General features: G+C 48.3%; 9 non-coding genes across 9 annotated transcripts; 5 read left to right on the top strand and 4 right to left on the bottom strand.

The window, feature by feature from the left end:
- Positions 1 to 1,191: 1,191 nt before the first annotated feature.
- Positions 1,192 to 1,273, top strand: trnas-uga (transfer RNA serine (anticodon UGA)). Its single transcript has one exon. It is a non-coding gene; the product is annotated as a tRNA-Ser (tRNA).
- Positions 1,274 to 2,968: 1,695 nt separating this feature from the next.
- On the top strand, positions 2,969 to 3,039 carry trnad-guc (transfer RNA aspartic acid (anticodon GUC)). Its single transcript has one exon. It is a non-coding gene; the product is annotated as a tRNA-Asp (tRNA).
- A 5,441-nt stretch (positions 3,040 to 8,480) lies between these two features.
- LOC138226731 (U4 spliceosomal RNA) lies at positions 8,481 to 8,622 on the bottom strand. Its single transcript, XR_011184665.1, has one exon. It is a non-coding gene; the product is annotated as a U4 spliceosomal RNA (small nuclear RNA).
- A 1,293-nt stretch (positions 8,623 to 9,915) lies between these two features.
- On the top strand, positions 9,916 to 10,034 carry LOC138226741 (5S ribosomal RNA). Its single transcript, XR_011184675.1, has one exon. It is a non-coding gene; the product is annotated as a 5S ribosomal RNA (ribosomal RNA).
- A 636-nt stretch (positions 10,035 to 10,670) lies between these two features.
- On the bottom strand, positions 10,671 to 10,834 carry LOC138226729 (U1 spliceosomal RNA). Its single transcript, XR_011184663.1, has one exon. It is a non-coding gene; the product is annotated as a U1 spliceosomal RNA (small nuclear RNA).
- Positions 10,835 to 12,640: 1,806 nt separating this feature from the next.
- LOC138226740 (5S ribosomal RNA) lies at positions 12,641 to 12,759 on the top strand. Its single transcript, XR_011184674.1, has one exon. It is a non-coding gene; the product is annotated as a 5S ribosomal RNA (ribosomal RNA).
- Positions 12,760 to 13,396: 637 nt separating this feature from the next.
- LOC138226742 (U1 spliceosomal RNA) lies at positions 13,397 to 13,560 on the bottom strand. Its single transcript, XR_011184676.1, has one exon. It is a non-coding gene; the product is annotated as a U1 spliceosomal RNA (small nuclear RNA).
- A 1,487-nt stretch (positions 13,561 to 15,047) lies between these two features.
- Positions 15,048 to 15,166, top strand: LOC138226739 (5S ribosomal RNA). The gene has a single exon (XR_011184672.1). It is a non-coding gene; the product is annotated as a 5S ribosomal RNA (ribosomal RNA).
- Positions 15,167 to 15,802: 636 nt separating this feature from the next.
- Positions 15,803 to 15,974, bottom strand: LOC138226730 (U1 spliceosomal RNA). The gene has a single exon (XR_011184664.1). It is a non-coding gene; the product is annotated as a U1 spliceosomal RNA (small nuclear RNA).
- Between the last annotated feature and the right edge of the window lie 2,761 nt (positions 15,975 to 18,735).

The raw sequence follows: 18,735 nt of genomic DNA, 5'->3' as shown, positions 1-18,735 counted from the left end.
TCTGGGTTGAGACCGCGTTTTCACTTACTTGCAGCACAAACGGAGAAAGCGATTTTTGACAGTCTCTCGAGAGACTGCGCTAGGTGTTTAGGGATAGACTTTGTCAGTTCCCCCTGGGATGATGGCCTCTCAAATAGTTTGTGATTCCTCTAGACGTTTATACAGTAGAAGCCTGCTTCGTGGCTTAAATCCAAGCTAAGGAAACGAGTTAGAGGTCTGATGCAGAACTGCGAATTCAATGAAGGGGAACACTACAGTACATTGCACTGTATGTGTGAGGAAAGCTGCCCCCTTCTGTTCCTTGTCGACCGAACAGAGGACTGTAAAGGATACCGCCAAGAAACTTTAGGATGCTGGTTGGAATCCAGCTCCAAAGAAGCCCCTTTGGGTGTTATGTAATCAAAAAGTAAGAACAGAGAATCTCCCTTTGATCAAAAGCGCAACAGAACTGTTTTCCGTGGAGCAGGTTTCAGACCCGTAGACCTGTTTTATTTGTAGGGCAGGGCGCATTCCCAAACGCGAATCTCCTGTTTTAGAAATGCTTTGGGCGGCGTGAAGTGAAAATAAGAAGTGGGCTCCAGATGCACATGGAAGCAATCAAGTGTTTCATCCGAGCTGTTTCAAAGACTGCTCAACAGCTTTCCTTTTACAGAGGCCCAACGATTAATGATGGGGGTGCACCCTTCAATGTGCCTTACGACTCTAGGGAGTGATTGAGACGATTCGTAGCGTGTGTTCATTTCCCTCTATTCCCCATGTTGCAGTGGTAAGATGACGTAAATTCCTGCTTCGACACGTAACGGCGTTATAATCAAGTACAGGAGCTGAGGGCTTTTGTTTTGTTTCGTCTTCTATGGCGTTCGTAAGCGCGCAAAACAAAGACAATTCCTGCGTCTAACACGAATGTAAATGCTTTTGAAAGTGCAGTGTGGTGCAGCTTGTAAAATCCTTGTCCACATTTGTGGTTTGTTGATGTTTTTTCTGTCTGCCAAAGTTGCATTTTGACATCCGGACGGGGAGACTTTATCATTTGAACGTGAAGCCAGCCTTAAACCCTCTGAGGCGTGTCTGTCTGCCGGCATGTATCTTGTGAAAGGTTTTTTTAACAGAGAGCGACTTTAAAAAGGTTTCCGCAGCCACCTCGCACTCCGTGTTAGATTATAGGAGGAATGCGGCGGCGGCGAGCTCGCTGTAGTCGTGGCCGAGTAGTTAAGGCGATGGATTTGAAATCCATTGGGGACTCCCCGCTCAGGTTCGAATCCTGCCGACTACGGCGTCTGCCGCACGTCACCTTGTGCCTGTGCGGCAAAGGCGAAGTGCCGCTTCTCCTTTCCTGGTACTATAAAAATGCTACATCGCTTGGTCCTGCTTCCATGGAAAGCAGTTCTTCAGGTAATTCTACTCTCTTACCAAAGCTGTTAGGTTCCTTTCCGTGGTGAGATGGGTTGTCATGCAACGCTGCCACATAGTGCCGACAGACAAGTGTGTTGCGGGAGAAGAGAAAAGTGTTTGAAGATTTAAGAGTGTCTTAGGTGGAGCCAAAATCAAGTGTCACAAATGCAAGTGGGAAGATTTCCAATGTTTAATATGGTCAAAATAAGCGGAAGTTACCAGCTGGTCCGGCACAGTCTGCCATGCTTTTGTCATATACTGTAAAGTGGTGTGGAACTGGGTGTCGAACTGGAGCCTCACCATTTGCATATGTGAGGCTCCAGTTATACATCGAGTGTCACATTAAATGACAAAAATGAAGAGAGTTAAAGCACCTGGAGAGGTTTTCTTACAACTTTTGAGCTGACACAGTTTTGGAAAATGTTTCCTTCACGGTGCACTGAACAACATAGGCAGCCAAGAGTCTCCAAAACAAAACAGAATGGACAGATAGGAGAAAATTCCCACTCATCCTGAAGTTCCCAAAATCCAGCACTGAGCGTAAACAAAGTGTCTAAGTAGCGTGGGAATGCTAACCCTAACCCTAGCTGGAGTTTGAGCAATCAGGCACTGAGCGTAAGAAGATGAGTCAAAGTAACGTCTAATCGGATTAGTTTCCTTAGAGCTGGTTCAGAGTTTGCTCAAGAGTTTACCTTTCACAGATGTGCAAAGAAGAATGTTGGGGGTGCACGCTTCAAGGCGCCTTACAGCTGTAGGGAGTGATTCGAGACGATTCGTGGCGTGTGCTCGTTCCCATATACCGTACGACCCGGGGTGCAGTGCTAGGATGACGTACAATACCGCTTGGGCACGTAACGGTGTTATATGCAAGTGCAGGACGTGAGGGTTTTCGTTTGTTCGTTTTGTTTTGCTCTGCTTTGCTTTGTTTTGCTTTCCATCGCGTTGGTAAGAGCGTAAATAAAAAGGCGATTCCTGTGTCTACCACTAATGTAAGAGCTATTTCAGGTGCGACGTGGTGCGGCTTTTCAAATGCTTGTGGGCATTTCTCTGTTGTTGATTCTTTTTTTGTGTGTAACAAAGTGGCATTTTCATGTCCGGACGGGGAGACTTTATCATTCCGACATGAAGCCACCCTTAAGTCCTCTGAGGCGTGTCTGTCTGCAAGGCTTGTATTTTGGAAATGTTTTTTTGAAACGGAGAACGACTTTGAAATAGGCTTCCGCCGGCGCCTCGCGATCCAGGTAAGATTGTAGCAAGAACGCAGCGGCAGTGGGGCTTGCTGTAGTCGTGGCTGAGTGGTTAAGGCGATGGACTAGAAATCCATTGGGGTCTCCCCGCACAGGTTCCAATCCTGCCGACTACGTTGTCCGCTTTCAGTCGGTGTGTTTCGGCACAAGCAAAGAAGCGCGCCTCTTTGCTGTTCCTGGTGGTTTTAAAACGCCCAATCGCTTGTACCCGCTGCCTTGGAAATAAGTTCTTCAGCGTCCGCAAATGGCATTTTGCAGCTGGAAGCAGATGTCGACGCGTTTTGCACAGAGCACCAAAAAAGCGTCTTTTTTGAAGGCTCAGGCACTGAGCATTGGTGGTTCAGTGGTAGAATTCTCACCTGTCACGCGGGAGGCTCGGGTTCGATTCCCGGCCAATGCAGTGGCTTTTGCAGCGAGCGGCTCCATCACTTGCATCCCCTTGCAACTCGCAACTGAAAACCCACTGAAGCTAAGCAGGTGTGAGCCAGGTCAGTACCTGGATGAGGATGAGCTACAGGGAAAAACAAAGCTTCCAGCTGGAAGCGGTGTTAATGGTGCCGGCGGGGGGGCGCTCACCCTGAGGTCTGTGCGGGTCCCAATGCCCCAATATAGTGACGGAGATGCTGTGTTGTAAAAGGGCGCTGTCTTTTGGATGAGATGTAAAACCGAGGTCACAGCGCTCTGTGGTCATTCAAAATGACCACCAAAACCTTTGACAAAAGCTCTTGGTAATTGATGGTCTTCAATAATGCTTCTCCTTTAGGTACATTTTAAATCAGCTGAAAAATGCTGTGAAATGGGGGGGCACTTCAGGCCAGTGTAGGATTTGGGTTACAAGAACCATGAAACTGCACGAGAAAGCCCGTACACTGAATTACACAGCTTTCTATTCAAAGGAGGACAAAATTCCCTGAGTTTGATTTTTTGCAACACAGAGAGGAGCACTGTCGTGAGGCCGGTTAGCTCAGTTGGTTAGAGTGTGGTGCTAATAACGCCAAGGTCGCGGGTTTGAGCCCCGTACGGGCCAGGTCTAGGTCCAGGTCCCTGTTTGTGAAACAGGCAAATGACTGTCTCAGGGGCCCATTCCTCATTCTCAAGACACATGTATGCAGTATGTACACCGTGCATTGAGCAATAGGGACTGAATACACCACAGGTAAGGTTAGAAGTCATTCTGGGGTGCCACATGTGAGGGATACAGCTAGGCATCCAAAATGTAGGGTTTGAGACCCTTCAGGAGTACTGCATCCTTTGAGACAGACCTGTGCATGTTAAACAAATGATCATTTCTTTTGGCATTAGGGACTAAATATACTAAACATATGATGCTAAAATGTTATTTTCACATATATTAATGTAATAAATGATTGCTTATGCTTTATAAACAAATCTAATTAAAATAAAAGCTTAAGTTTTGTATTTATCTTGTACCATAGAACAAGATTTTCTTTGTATTTCAAGCCCACAAAGTGTCCAAATGACGCACTACATGATATAAGGAAGATTATCACATGCATATCGGTATTATCTTTCTTATGAAAATGCATTCCTTTCATTACCTTTTACTTTTTAAAATGAACTCAAATTGAGTATAATGTAATAATTTAAGTAGAATAGATTCTAATAATATAATGATCCAGTGTTTTGCACTACTTCACTGCTTCACTGCTCTATGCCATCTGGAAATAAATCCTCAGACTGCTTACTGCCCAGGGCATGTACCAATAAATTAAAGGAGCACATCTGTTTATCACTGCGTTGAAGCAGGAGACACACAGTCTCTGCAAACACATCCTAGATACAGTGTTCCAGCACCTTTGACCTCATCCAGAACGTATCATTTCTTGAAAGGGATTGCTGTCCGAATGCACATCTGAATCCCAAACAGAATCTCTAGTAAAATACGATCATTTGTGAAACAGGCAAATGACTGTCTCAGGGGCCCATTCCTCATTGTCAGACACATGTATGGAATGCTTTCACCGTGCATTGAGCAATAGGGATTAAAAACACCGCAGGTAAGGTTAGATGTCATGTTCTATGATCATTTCTTTCAGCATTAGGGACTAAATATACTAAACGTATGATGCTAAAATGTTATTTTCACATATATTAATGTAATAAATGATTGCTTATGCTTTATAAACAAATCTAATTAAAATAAAAGCTTACGTTTTGTATTTATCTTGTACCATAGAACATGATTTGCTTTGTATTTCAAGCCCACAAAGTGTCCAAATGTTCTATGATCATTTCTTTCAGCATTAGGGACTAAATATACCAAACGTATGATGCTAAAATCCTGAAAAAAGGATGTGCTCCATCTCGTCAGTAGATTGGATTCCAAAACTGATTTGGGTCAATATACATTACCTTTGACATTAAAGTACAGTCTACTGTAGGGAACCATCAACTTAGAAAGCATTGGCCTTCCCTGGGGGTCAGGTAGGTGCAAAAGATAAACCTTTATCCTATCTTTATCTTAAGATAAGTGGCCAAGCAGTATTTTTCCAAGTTTCACCAAGCACATCATGTTGCCATAGTAGACAAAGTTCTATAAAATGTTAAATAACTTTTAAAAAAAGCATCTTGGTCTTACAGTACTGTACAAGGTGAATTAAACTGTCCCTGGTAATAAAAAGTAATTAGAAGCATCTCAGAAACTTTATCTCTAGAAACATTAGCTGTTTTATATCATGTAATTTAGTGTGATGTTGTCAGAATTCAAGGACATTATCACACACAGAAATTGGTTCAGTTAAATCTAAAAAACACAGCTAAACATGGGTTTAAATGTAACAGAAGTCTTACCTCTTGTCAAAAGATTTAATTCAAGAAGCGATGTAATAAATGATTGCTTATGCTTTATAAAGAAATCTAATTAAAATAAAAGCTTAAGTTTTGTATTTATCTTGTACCATAGAACATGATTTTCTTTGTATTTGAAGCCCACAAAGTGTCCAAATGATGCACTACATGATATAAGGAAGATTATCACATGCATATCGGTATTATCTTTCTTATGAAAATGCATTCCTTTCATTACCTTTTACTTTTTAAAATGAACTCAAATTGTGTATAATGTAATAATTTAAGTAGAATAGATTCAGGTAGGAAATATAGAGTCATGATGTTTATGGCTGACATCATTTCACATGGGTGAATTTTAAGCTAAGAAATAAAAACATTTACAATGAAGATACCATTGCTTAATTTTAAATGCCTTTAAAAAATAAATACCTCCTGAGAATAATTTGCCACTCCCAGATCCTTGGTAAGGTACTGTTTGAATCCAATCAGGAGAGGAGCATCCAGGGAGTGCTTTCTATAGAGTCCAGCTTGGGCCACTCTCTTCCGGCCTGCTGATACTTTTTAACTACTCAGGGCCTGTAAGGATATAAAACACCGGTTTAAACATTTTATACCTATAAGACAAATTAGAATTTTAGTAAAAAATAGATACATCTGAAAAATAAAAAGTCTTACTGCTGATAGAGTTCTTCAGAGCTCACATCTTCCCCTTCCTTATCCGCTTCTGTTTCAGTTTCTAGAGCAGCCTCTGGCATCTCTTCCTCCTGGACTGCGGCTTCTTGCTCAGGGCCGCTGGAATGCAGGTAGATTCTTTTCAACATGCTTTTACATAATATGTTGTAACAATGATTTCAAAAAGAAACTACAGAAGCCTTACAGATTAAAAATATCTCACCTTGCCAATGTGTCTTCAGGCTTCCCATGTACAAAAAGGCCCAAGGACTCTAGCAGTCTTACAACCACTATCCTGTTTGCCTCACCAGACACGATCTCTATTCTGTGGTAATCCACGATGACCCCCTTCTTCAGGTGATTCATCATGTCCTCCCTCGCCTGTTGAGAGGCCATCCTGATGTTTTCTGCCGTGGCGTGCTTCATACACGCCCTCTTCAAGTGAGCAGGAAGCTGATCAAGAGTATTCAGGCACATCTTGCACACCAGGGGAATCCTCGCGGGTTTCCTTTGAAAATAAATAATACCATCTGTGTATAGAAACAAGCTAAGACTGATTTCTTAAATTATCCTTAATTTTCTCTCTCATAGTTTGAGCATAATGATTTTATTGCATTTATATAAGAATTGCTCATTGCTCCTAAATAAATAATGGTTTCATAAAAAAGTGAACACTTGGTCTCAGTCACAGACTTTCCAATAGAAGCCATTGTGGAGTTCAGCAACTGCAGGTCCTAGAAGTGGGGAAGGAATTTTAAAAGAGAAATTGAATTACAATACAGAAGGAATGGCTGAGGGATCACTGAAATATATATATACAAATTCCAAAGACTGAGTCCATATAGAAACAACTACCTTTCATTTTCAGTATAAGAAAAAAAAAACATTATCTTCCAAAGCATCATAAAATTGTCCCTTCTTCCAGACTCTACTTCTCTCTTGTAGTAGTATAGCAGACCTTTCCAGGTGAGCAGATCACAGAGTCCGAAATGAGCTTCCTCCATCAAGCAAAGTACCTGAACATGACTCTGTCTTCATAAAAGCGCCCCTGTAATAAAGAAATTAAATCCGAAATCAAGAGGGCAGTTGCCTACAGAAATACAAGAAGTCATCAATTTTAACCTAGCAACACATTAAAGGCTGCATCTATACAAGTACGATTCTAGAAATGCTCACCAGATTACGTTTTAAGAAGGAACTGCGCCTCAGGTTCCGCCGAGATCTTAACTCGGATGGCAGGATTCAGAGTCCGGAGTGCGGACTGATGGCGCACGGAGGGTCCATATACTGTGGATCCCTCAGTGATCTTCCGCGTATTCAAACCGCCAGCGTGTGACTCCCCTGTCCCCGTGACCTCATTGCTCTGCTCTCTCCTCTGTGCAGCTGAGCCCGACTCACGGTAAAATGGAAAAAAATGTGCCCTCGACGTGAGATTTATTCTGGAGCGAGCCAGTGTTGCGCATAGCTGCCTTCAAAGCAGTTAACCCAGGTTCGATTCCCGGCCAACGCAGTTACGAATGTTTTCAAATGCTGTCATGAGCCTTGGATTGTGACTAGCAAAGCGAAGCCTTTTGAAAGAGCTAAAGCACTGCAAAACGGAATTGAAGGAGAATCTTACAGGGGATTCTGAGCAGTGTCTGCATACATGCAGTCAGATAAAGGTGCTGAAAGCTTGAGCTACTCTCAATGTCATGCTGCCCTTCCCCGGAGTAAATCTGTTACATTGAAAGAATGCTTCTGGCAGGTTCAAAAAGAGACCCTTGTTAATTGGAGAAATCAATGATTTCGAATGAATTCTGTATGCGTTAAAAGACAGCTATACACAGAAAACATGCAGGACACTGCTCATGATGTTTCCCGAGCAGAAACACAGTGCGTTTTTCCAAACCATTTGACAAAGCCCACCCACTGAAAACTGCAGCAGATCGTGTAAAGACGTTCAACTTTGTAACTACTGCACGCAGAGGAAGCAGAATAAATTCCTCTTTTCAAACTGTCAAAGGTTTGCTTTGCGAACGCTGCAGGACATCGCACAATCTCTTTTGAATGGGGACAAACGATTTCTTATGGGGCGCAGTAAGTACAGACGTTTAAAATGCTCCACTCATGCCGACGATGCTGCATGAAGAAGCGCAACCTAACGTTTGACAGACAAAAGCCAGGCGCCGCTACGAGCAATATGAAATCATACTGACAAGCACACGGCGTTTCGCGCGGACACAAAAGTAATCTCGACAGACGCTGTTCTCTGCATAAAGCTGAAAGAGCTAAAGAGCGTTTCTGTTGACACGTAACAAGTTCGTTTCTTTCTACCATGATATCACCGTGACCAAATCTGTCTTTAAACACCTTGCTCAGTCTCTGACGAGACTGTCAAAAATTGCTTTCGCCGATTGTATTGCAAACCGGCGGAAGCGGGGTATTGGGAAAAGTTTTCAACTAGCAATAATCACGCCTCGGCTAAACCTCACAGGCTACGATACTGCCACTGCGCAAAGCTGACGGTTGCCAGGCAACCGCGGGGATCCTATGGAAATCGTTATCGATCGTCTCATGGCATGTCGTTGCTATAACGCTTCATATTTGTCGTCTTCTTCTTCTTCTAGCTTGAGGTTTTGAAGAATTTCATGACAGACAAGGGCTCCGTTGGGAACAAAGGGCGTTGTGAGAAAACCGTTGCTTATTTTCAGCAGCAGAAATACAACCCTTTAAATACAAGATGACAGAACAATGACGAAGGGCATGCCGGGAGGAACTCATGCACTACAGAGGAAAAGGGGGCGGGCACGTACAGTTCACATTCAAGCCACAAGTACTCCTCTTGGATGTTGCACAAACAAATCCTAACGTCTTGAAAGCATTGCAGCATGTTTGTGTCCCACTTCCCGTGGCTGCGGGACGACTGACACGAACGGACAAACACAATCTGTGGCGTTTAGCGTGACATAGTCTTGCAGGCATCGTGCTGTCTCACTGCAATATTATACCGCTGGAGGAAACAGTCCATCTGGCCATGAAACTCATTTGAACGTCTAGCTACAGCAACCAACAATATCATGATTTATTCAGGATGTGTGGAATCAGCACGTCCCGGAGACAGCTTCCGAAATCGTGAGCATTCTCTGGTGGTAGGGGCGTTCAAGATGGCGCTCAGGTGGGAGGTAAAGTTTAGTGGTTGGGGAGTTTTTTTGAGTTTTTCATGACCTGAATGTTAATTTTTGCTTTTTTTGACTACAGAAAAATAAGGACTTAACACTAGTTGTTTAAACTTCAGTTATAATTGAAAGAAAAAAAAACGATTTTTTTTTAGGTTTAAAAAGTCCGATATGAGTAACACTGGGAAAAGAAAAGAGAGTGCTGGGTCTTCGAAGGAGAACTCTAAGATACCTCAATCGTATATGTATAGCACTACAAAAAAATCGATGGCAACTAAAGGGAAAAGTGAAGCAGCTGCAGGGGCAGCAAGAGGGCGGAGGCGCCGCGCGCCCGGCCGAAGTGTTGGACCGGTGCGCTTTACGTGCTGAAATAAACACGCGACAGCCCCGAAATGTTTCCAGAGTGCTGTGCACTGAAGACTTGCCTGGTGCTCCTCCGTGCAGATTCTTTGTCCTCCTCCAGTGCGGGACGAGCCAACACAAGGGAGCGCATTCGCCAACATCCAGGCACGCAATGCGATTTGGAAAGCAGCTCCTTTCCAAAGAGTTGCACACGAACGATCCTTCAGTCCCGCTCGGGGGGCACGGAACCCCCGCCACACACAGCTTCAAGTAGCGAGTCAGGCGCCGGGGCTTTCGCTTACGGCCACACCACCCTGAACACGCCCGATCTCATCTGATCTCGGAAGCTAAGCAGCATCGGGCCTGGTTAGTACTTGGATGGGAGACTGCCTGGGAATACCAGGTGCTGTAAGCTTTTGCTCTCCCAGCCAGCAGGGGTCGCCGTTGGTGCCGTAGGCTTTGGGAGGAAAACCTGCAGGATGGAAAGGTGATCTATAGCCTCATCTCTAGAGATGTTTTGTTGCTGTGGCATGTGTGTGACCCATATTCAAAAAAAAAAACCCGTCTGTAAAACGAATATCGAAGCTGCCTCTAAATCTGCAAATGAAGATGAGTCGATAAACCACTCGTTTTTCGTATAACTAGACATATATTCATTTGTTACCGATTTCATTCATTGAGCACGGATACAATAGAGGTACAGCCATTCACTGTTTGACATGTCTGCACTGGTACAGAACCGAGCAATCAGAAAACGGGTGAAACTGTCTTTAGACTCAGCATACAGTACCGAGGCCCCCCATGACCAAATAAAGGCTAACCTCGATAATCAGCCTAAAGAACGCAGACTACAGCAAAAGGACTGACTTTGAAAAGGGAATGAACGTCCGGAAGGAGTAGTGGAACTAGCTTGAGATGCTTCTCCGGACCCCTAACTAAAAGCCAGCGAGAACCAGCAGCGGCGTCCACTCCTGTCGAACCGGGATCCTTCCGCAGCCACGCAGCTCGTGGTGTCCTAACCCTCCCGTATCTGATTTTGGACCAAGCACATCAGGGGAGAGCGCGAACGCAGTCCCCCACTACCAGAAATTATGCAGTCGAGATTCCCACATTTGGGGAATTCGCAGGGGTCAGCACAGCCGGAGTGCAATGGCCAAGCCTCGCCCTGGGTGAACCTCCTTCTTGATCAAAGTATCTTCTCTGCCAGGTAAGTATGAGTTAAACAGGCCCCTGCAAGCGGCCCGCACCCACAGCACAAATCGCGCAGCCTAGGCCACCTCCTCGCCCCGCACGCCACCGCCTCCTGCTGGGCCCACTCTTTCACACACTCACACGCCACACTAACACTCAAAAGTGTGGGCAAAACGAGAAAACGAGCGCGCCGTTTCCTACACATCTGCAGTCGCCGTTGCGCATTCGCAGCATGTCCCAGGATGCAATTCGGCCTCATTTGCATAACTCCAGACCGGCAGATCGCCATGCAAGCTCGCGACGTGCGCCTGCCACACACCGAACAAACCTTTTCAGCAATTTCCAAAAAACGGGCCTGCTCGCCTGCCCACAAGGCTCCGTCTCTTACCTGCTCTCCAGAGCCTGCTGCCTTCTGTGCTTTTCTCTCGGCACCGCTGCAGTGCACACAACTCCTGCAGCGGGAGGGGGGGAGAAAGTTCCCACGCTCCGCCGCAGGGAAGGCTCGCTCCGTGCGCACACGTCCTTTCGATGCCAGTCCAACAAGTGCTCCGCATTAGCTGCGTCGGGGCTCCGGCGTGTCGCACCTCACCTCACCTCGCCCTACCCCCTCCTTGAATGTCTGCGCTGGGCATGCCCCGCTCTCCTCCGCCTTATCTTATCGCGTGTGAGCACCGACAATGGCCACAATGCCGGGGAATGGCACCTGTAAAGTGTTAATTGGGGCACAGGAACAGCCCGTCTCGTCTCGGGGGGGCCGGCTTCAGAGACAATACAGCAAACACAGCGGGGCGGGGGAAGAAGACGACACCACACATGCGGGTACATTCAGCTCCGGCGGGAACGAGACATTTGTCGGTCTTTTCAAGTGCCGAGAGCCGAGCAATCCTTCACTTGTATCGTTTCTCCCCGGTGACTAGATCTGGCCCTGCGACTCTCGACTGGGCTCACCCCCGGGGCAGCCCAGCAGGTGTGAGCCTGGCCGGCACCCAGATGGGAGATTCCACCCCGGAAAAGCTCCGGTTGCTGCTGCTCCTGCAAGAGGTGTGACTGGGACCAGTAGGGAGCGCTCACCCTGCGGGCTGTGTGGCTCTCTTACGCCCCAGCCTCCTGATGGCGACACTCTGCTGCACAAACAGGCGCCGTCCTTCGGGGGAGGCGTCAAACCGAGGTCCCGACCCTCCTTGGCCATTAGGAAACCCCAGGGCGTCTCTCAAAAAGAGACGCCGGGGGTGTCCCTCTGGTGTTAGTGCTCCCCTTTACCCATCAGTCGGGGTCTCCTCCTAATCCCCGTCTCACCTGTAACAATCAATGACGAGGCCCCCCTGTCCGTGAGATTTAGTACTCGCGCAAGAGACCGGGGGCAGAGCGCGAACGCGGTCCCCCGCCCCCCACAAAGTGCGCGCTCCGGGTTCCCTCTCGGGGCCCTGCAACACAGCGGAAGGGCAGCGAGAAGGAGCCTCTTGCTCTGACGCCGCAAGGCCACAAGAGGGCGGAGGCGCCGCGCGCCCGGCCGACGTGTTGGACCGGTGCGCTTTACGTGCTGAAATAAACACGCGAAAGCCCCGAAATGTTTCCAGAGTGCTGTGCACTGGAGGTTTTTGTCTGGTGAAGACTTGCCTGGTGCTCCTCCGTGCAGATTGTTTGTCCTCCTCCAGTGCGGGACGAGTCAACACAAGGGAGCGCATTCGCCAACATCCAGGCACGCAATGCGATTTGGAAAGCAGCTCCTTTCCAAAGAGTTGCACACGAACGATCCTTCAGTCCCGCTCGGGGGGCACGGAACCCCCGCCACACACAGCTTCAAGTAGCGAGTCAGGCGCCGGGGCTTTCTCTTACGGCCACACCACCCTGAACACGCCCGATCTCGTCTGATCTCGGAAGCTAAGCAGCGTCGGGCCTGGTTAGTACTTGGATGGGAGACTGCCTGGGAATACCAGGTGCTGTAAGCTTTTGCTCTCCCGGCCAGCAGGGGTCGCCGTTGGTGCCGTAGGCTTTGGGAGGAAAACCTGCAGGATGGAAAGGTGATCTATAGCCTCATCTCTAGAGATGTTTTGTTGCTGTGGCATGTGTGTGACCCATATTCAAAAAAAAAAAACCCGTCTGTAAAACGAATATCGAAGCTGCCTCTAAATCTGCAAATGAAGATGAGTCGATAAACCACTCGTTTTTCGTATAACTAGACATATATTCATTTCTTACCGATTTCATTCATTGAGCACGGATACAGTAGAGGTACAGCCATTCACTGTTTGACATGTCTGCACTGGTACAGAACCGAGCAATCAGAAAACGGGTGAAACTGTCTTTAGACTCAGCATACAGTACCGAGGCCCCCCATGACCAAATAAAGGCTAACCTCGATAATCAGCCTAAAGAACGCAGACTACAGCAAAACGACTTACTTTGAAAAGGGAATGAACGTCCGGAAGGAGTAGTGGAACTAGCTTGAGATGCTTCTCCGGACCCCTAACTAAAAGCCAGCGAGAACCAGCAGCGGCGTCCACTCCTGTCGAACCGGGATCCTTCCGCAGCCACGCAGCTCGTGGTGTCCTAACCCTCCCGTATCTGATTTTGGACCAAGCACATCAGGGGAGAGCGCGAACGCAGTCCCCCACTACCAGAAATTATGCAGTCGAGATTCCCACATTTGGGGAATTCGCAGGGGTCAGCACAGCCGGAGTGCAATGGCCGAGCCTCGCCCTGGGTGAACCTCCTTCTTGATCAAGGTATCTCCCCTGCCAGGTAAGTATGAGTTAAACAGGCCCCTGCAAGCGGCCCGCACCCACAGCACAAATCGCGCAGCCTAGGCCACCTCCTCGCCCCGCACGCCACCGCCTCCTGCTGGGCCCACTCTTTCACACACTCACACGCCACACTAACACTCAAAAGTGTGGGCAAAACGAGAAAACGAGCGCGCCGTTTCCTACACATCTGCAGTCGCCGTTGCGCATTCGCAGCATGTCCCGGGATGCAATTCGGCCTCATTTGCATAACTCCAGACCGGCAGATCGCCACGCAAGCTCGCGACGTGCGCCTGCCACACACCGAACAAACCTTTTCAGCAATTTCCAAAAAACGGGCCTGCTCGCCTGCCCACAAGGCTCCGTCTCTTACCTGCTCTCCAGAGCCTGCTGCCTTCTGTGCTTTTCTCTCGGCACCGCTGCAGTGCACACAACTCCTGCAGCGGGAGGGGGGGAGAAAGTTCCCGCGCTCCGCCGCAGGGAAGGCTCGCTCCGTGCGCACACGTCCTTTCGATGCCAGTCCAACAAGTGCTCCGCATTAGCTGCGTCGGGGCTCCGGCGTGTCGCACCTCACCTCACCTCGCCCTACCCCCTCCTTGAATGTCTGCCGCTGGGCATGCCCCGCACTCCTCCGCCTTATCTTATCGCGTGTGAGCACCGACAATGGCCACAATGCCGGGGAATGGCACCTGTAAAGTGTTAATTGGGGCACAGGAACAGCCCGTCTCGTCTCGGGGGGGCCGGCTTCAGAGACAATACAGCAAACACAGCGGGGCGGGGGAAGAAGACGACACCACACATGCGGGTACATTCAGCTCCGGCGGGAACGAGACATTTGTCGGTCTTTTCAAGTGCCGAGAGCCGAGCAATCCTTCACTTGTATCGTTTCTCCCCGGTGACTAGATCTGGCCCTGCGACTCTCGACTGGGCTCACCCCCGGGGCAGCCCAGCAGGTGTGAGCCTGGCCGGCACCCGGATAGGAGATTCCACCCCGGAAAAGCACCGGTTGCTGCTGCTCCTGCAAGAGGTGTGACCGGGGGCAGAGCGCGAACGCGGTCCCCCGCCCCCCACAAAGTGCGCGCTCCGGGTCCTGCAACACAGCGGAAGGGCAGCGAGAAGGAGCCTCTTGCTCTGACGCCGCAAGGCCACAAGAGGGCGGAGGCGCCGCGCGCCCGGCCGACGTGTTGGACCGGTGCGCTTTACGTGCTGAAATAAACACGCGAAAGCCCCGAAATGTTTCCAGAGTGCTGTGCACTGGAGGTTTTTGTCTGGTGAAGACTTGCCTGGTGCTCCTCCGTGCAGATTGTTTGTCCTCCTCCAGTGCGGGACGAGCCAACACAAGGGAGCGCATTCGCCAACATCCAGGCACACAATGCGATTTGGAAAGCAGCTCCTTTCCAAAGAGTGGCACACGAACGATCCTTCAGTCCCGCTCGGGGAGCACGGAACCCCCGCCACACACAGCTTCAAGTAGCGAGTCAGGCGCCGGGGCTTTCGCTTACGGCCACACCACCCTGAACACGCCCGATCTCGTCTGATCTCGGAAGCTAAGCAGCGTCGGGCCTGGTTAGTACTTGGATGGGAGACTGCCTGGGAATACCAGGTGCTGTAAGCTTTTGCTCTCCCGGCCAGCAGGGGTCGCCGTTGGTGCCGTAGGCTTTGGGAGGAAAACCTGCAGGATGGAAAGGTGATCTATAGCCTCATCTCTAGAGATGTTTTGTTGCTGTGGCATGTGTGTGACCCATATTCAAAAAAAAAAACCCGTCTGTAAAACGAATATCGAAGCTGCCTCTAAATCTGCAAATGAAGATGAGTCGATAAACCACTCGTTTTTCATATAACTAGACATATATTCATTTGTTACCGATTTCATTCATTGAGCACGGATACAATAGAGGTACAGCCATTCACTGTTTGACATGTCTGCACTGGTACAGAACCGAGCAATCAGAAAACGGGTGAAACTGTCTTTAGACTCAGCATACAGTACCGAGGCCCCCCATGACCAAATAAAGGCTAACCTCGATAATCAGCCTAAAGAACGCAGACTACAGCAAAACGACTGACTTTGAAAAGGGAATGAACGTCCGGAAGGAGTAGTGGAACTAGCTTGAGATGCTTCTCCGGACCCCTAACTAAAAGCCAGCGAGAACCAGCAGCGGCGTCCACTCCTGTCGAACCGGGATCCTTCCGCAGCCACGCAGCTCGTGGTGTCCTAACCCTCCCGTATCTGATTTTGGACCAAGCACATCAGGGGAGAGCGCGAACGCAGTCCCCCACTTCTAGAAATTATGCAGTCGAGATTCCCACATTTGGGGAATTCGCAGGGGTCAACACAGCCGGAGTGCAATGGCCGAGCCTCGCCCTGGGTGAACCTTTTTTTCGATTTTTAAGAACTTTATTTTCTTTTCACAAAAAAATACAGGAAATCACAAATCAGAAAGCTTTACATTAATATACATACTTAAAACAGTATATATGATCACATCTCATTACATTTTGACACGGTAACAGTTACATAGCAACAATTTTCTTTTTTTCTGGTGCAAATCACATTCTTTATTTAAACATGATAATGTTTTTCACAGTTTCTTGAGATGTTGACCTATGCTCTCTATTTCCCACAGATTTTCTGCTTCCTCCCTCCCTTCTCTCCACAGATCTCTGAGGTAATAGTTCTCTCGGGTGATGAACAGGGCCAGGCTACCTGCTGCCTTGACTGGGACCTCGATGCCTTTGAACAGCCCCATGTTCCTCACTCTCCACAGGGCGTCTTTCCCACTGTTCACCACGGCCCAGATCCTGTCAAACACGTCAGGGGGAAGTTTGACAGGAGAGATGCCGTATATGATGAAAGCGGCGGTCAGGGTAAATTGGGGCGAGAGAGCCTGCAACCAATCTTCAAACTGGGCCCAGAAGGCCTTCGCAAAAAAGCAGGACCACAGGAGATGGGTCACAGTCTCCTCCTCGCCGCAGCCCACCCTAACGCAGCGAGGGCTGGGGGTGAGGCCCCTACGGTACAAGAAAGTTCGTACCGGTAAGCACTGGTGGACGACACTCCAGGCTAAATCTCTGTGAATGTTGCACAGAAATTTAGAGGATGTGTGTTTCCACACCTTCCTTGTTTGGGCTGATGTTAAAATGCCCACAGGGGTCTGCCTATTGTTCTGGGGTGCTACGAAATCTTCCAGTTTTTGGACGCTGACATCTCGGAGGGGAATATGGCCAATTGGGTGAGATCTTAGAAAACTTTTAACTGTCCCATAAATTGCAGGGCATGTGTCAGAGAGTGGGACGTCCAGCTTGGGTCTGACACCCCACACTCTGAACACCTCCCTACCTACCCAGAGCCTGGAAAAATAAGTCCAGGTACGCGCTGCAGGTGCTGTTGCAAAGCCTCTCAGCACAGAGGCCAGGAAAATGCACAGCAGCTTCGTAGCAATATCTGGGACAGACTTCCCCCCTGAGGGTGGCGGCCTGTACATTATTTCCCTTCTGAGTCTTTCCTGCTTCCCACCCCATAGAAATTGAAACATCAATCTCCTCATCACCGCCGCAACACGGTGTGGGATTGGGAAGGTAGAAGCCAGAAAATTCAAGACAGGCAAGAGCTCGGCTTTGATGACCAGCACCTTCCCTGTCATGGTGAGGTCTCGGTCCTTCCATTGCATGAGTTTTTTGTTTAAGATTGGCAATTTGTTCTGCCAATTTACTGTTCCCATCTCTTCTCCAAAATACACCCCCAGGACCTTAATTCTCTTCTTTTGCAGCCTGAGATCATGTCCTTCTTTTGGCTCCCTCCAGTTCTGATAAAAAATCTCACTCTTAGATTTGTTAATTTTTGCGGAGAAAGCCAAAGAGAAACGATCACAGCACTGCAGAGCTCTGCTAATTGAGGCATTGTCAGAGAGGAGCAGGGTGACGTCATCCATGTATAGAGATGTCTTTACCTCTCCTCCCCCACTTCCAGGCACTGGTATCCCATTAATGGCCTGATCCTGGCGCAAGGCACAGGCTAAGGGCTCCATAGCCAAAACGCATAACAAGGGGGATAATGGGCAGCCCTGCCTCACCCCTGAACAGACTTCAAAGGGGCGTGATCTATTGCCATTAACCATGACTCTGCTGTTGCTACCTGTGTACAGCAGGTTAATCCACTTTCTCATGATGGGGCCAAACTTCATGTGCTCAAGTCCCGATGTTAAGTACTGCCGGTTTAGGCGGTCAAAGGCCTTTTCTAGGTCTACACCTAAAATGCAAAGAGGGAGGGAGCGATCCTCAGAGTACAGACAGACATCCCTCAACAAGGCCAGGTTGTCGCTCATCAGGCGTCCTGCTATCCCACAAGTCTGTTCTTTCCCTACCAGTGAGGCCACTACATTTTGTAGGTGCAGGAAAAGGGCTTTGGACAGGATCTTAGTGTCCACGCCTAACAGGCTGAGGGGTCTCCAGTTCTTTATGTCATTTTTTGCTCCTTTCTTAAACAAGAGAGAGATAGTGCCTTCTCTTAAGGAGTCAGGCAGCAATTCTGTCTTATATCTTTCCTCGAATAGGACCAGTAGCGGATCCTGAAGCAGATCCCAAAAGGTGCAATAAAATTCTTTAGGGAGCCCGTCAGCACCTGGAGTTTTCCCCTTCTGTAAGCTCTCCATAGCCTGTCTCAGCTCTTCTACTGTCAAATCCCTCTCAAGTACTTCCCTATCTTCTTCACTCAAAACGTTTTCTAGCTTTGAGGTAAAAAAATGAATTTCTTCATCCTTTACCTCTGTAGAGCTGTACAGTCTTGAGTAGAAGGCCTTGGTGCAGGAGAGGATAGCACTCGGCTCTGTTCTCTCTCGTCCCTCCTCATCAACTACACTTTCCATGACAGACTTGGAGCCTACCACTTTCCTGAAAAAGAAGCGAGTACACTTCTCATTTTCTTCCAAGAACTGCACTCTGCCTCTTAACAGCACTCCTCGACTACTTTCTTCGGCTATGCTCCGGATGTCCTTTTTTAAAAGGGTGATATCCTCGAGCACATCGAAGCCACTGTGCAGCATCGTGTAGAGACGCTGCAGCTGCCTCTGTTTCCTGGCTAGCACTCCTCTCCGTCTGGCAGCAGCCTTCCTTCCCTCAGCCATGAAAAAGGTCTTTGTCCTCATCTTCACCTCCTCCCACCACTCTCCTACTGACCCGTACAGA

This window comes from Lepisosteus oculatus, unplaced genomic scaffold, assembly GCF_040954835.1.
Source record: "Lepisosteus oculatus isolate fLepOcu1 unplaced genomic scaffold, fLepOcu1.hap2 HAP2_SCAFFOLD_164, whole genome shotgun sequence".
In the NCBI taxonomy this organism is placed as follows: Eukaryota; Metazoa; Chordata; class Actinopteri; order Semionotiformes; family Lepisosteidae; genus Lepisosteus; species Lepisosteus oculatus.
This window is presented reverse-complemented; position numbering and strand designations above follow the sequence as displayed.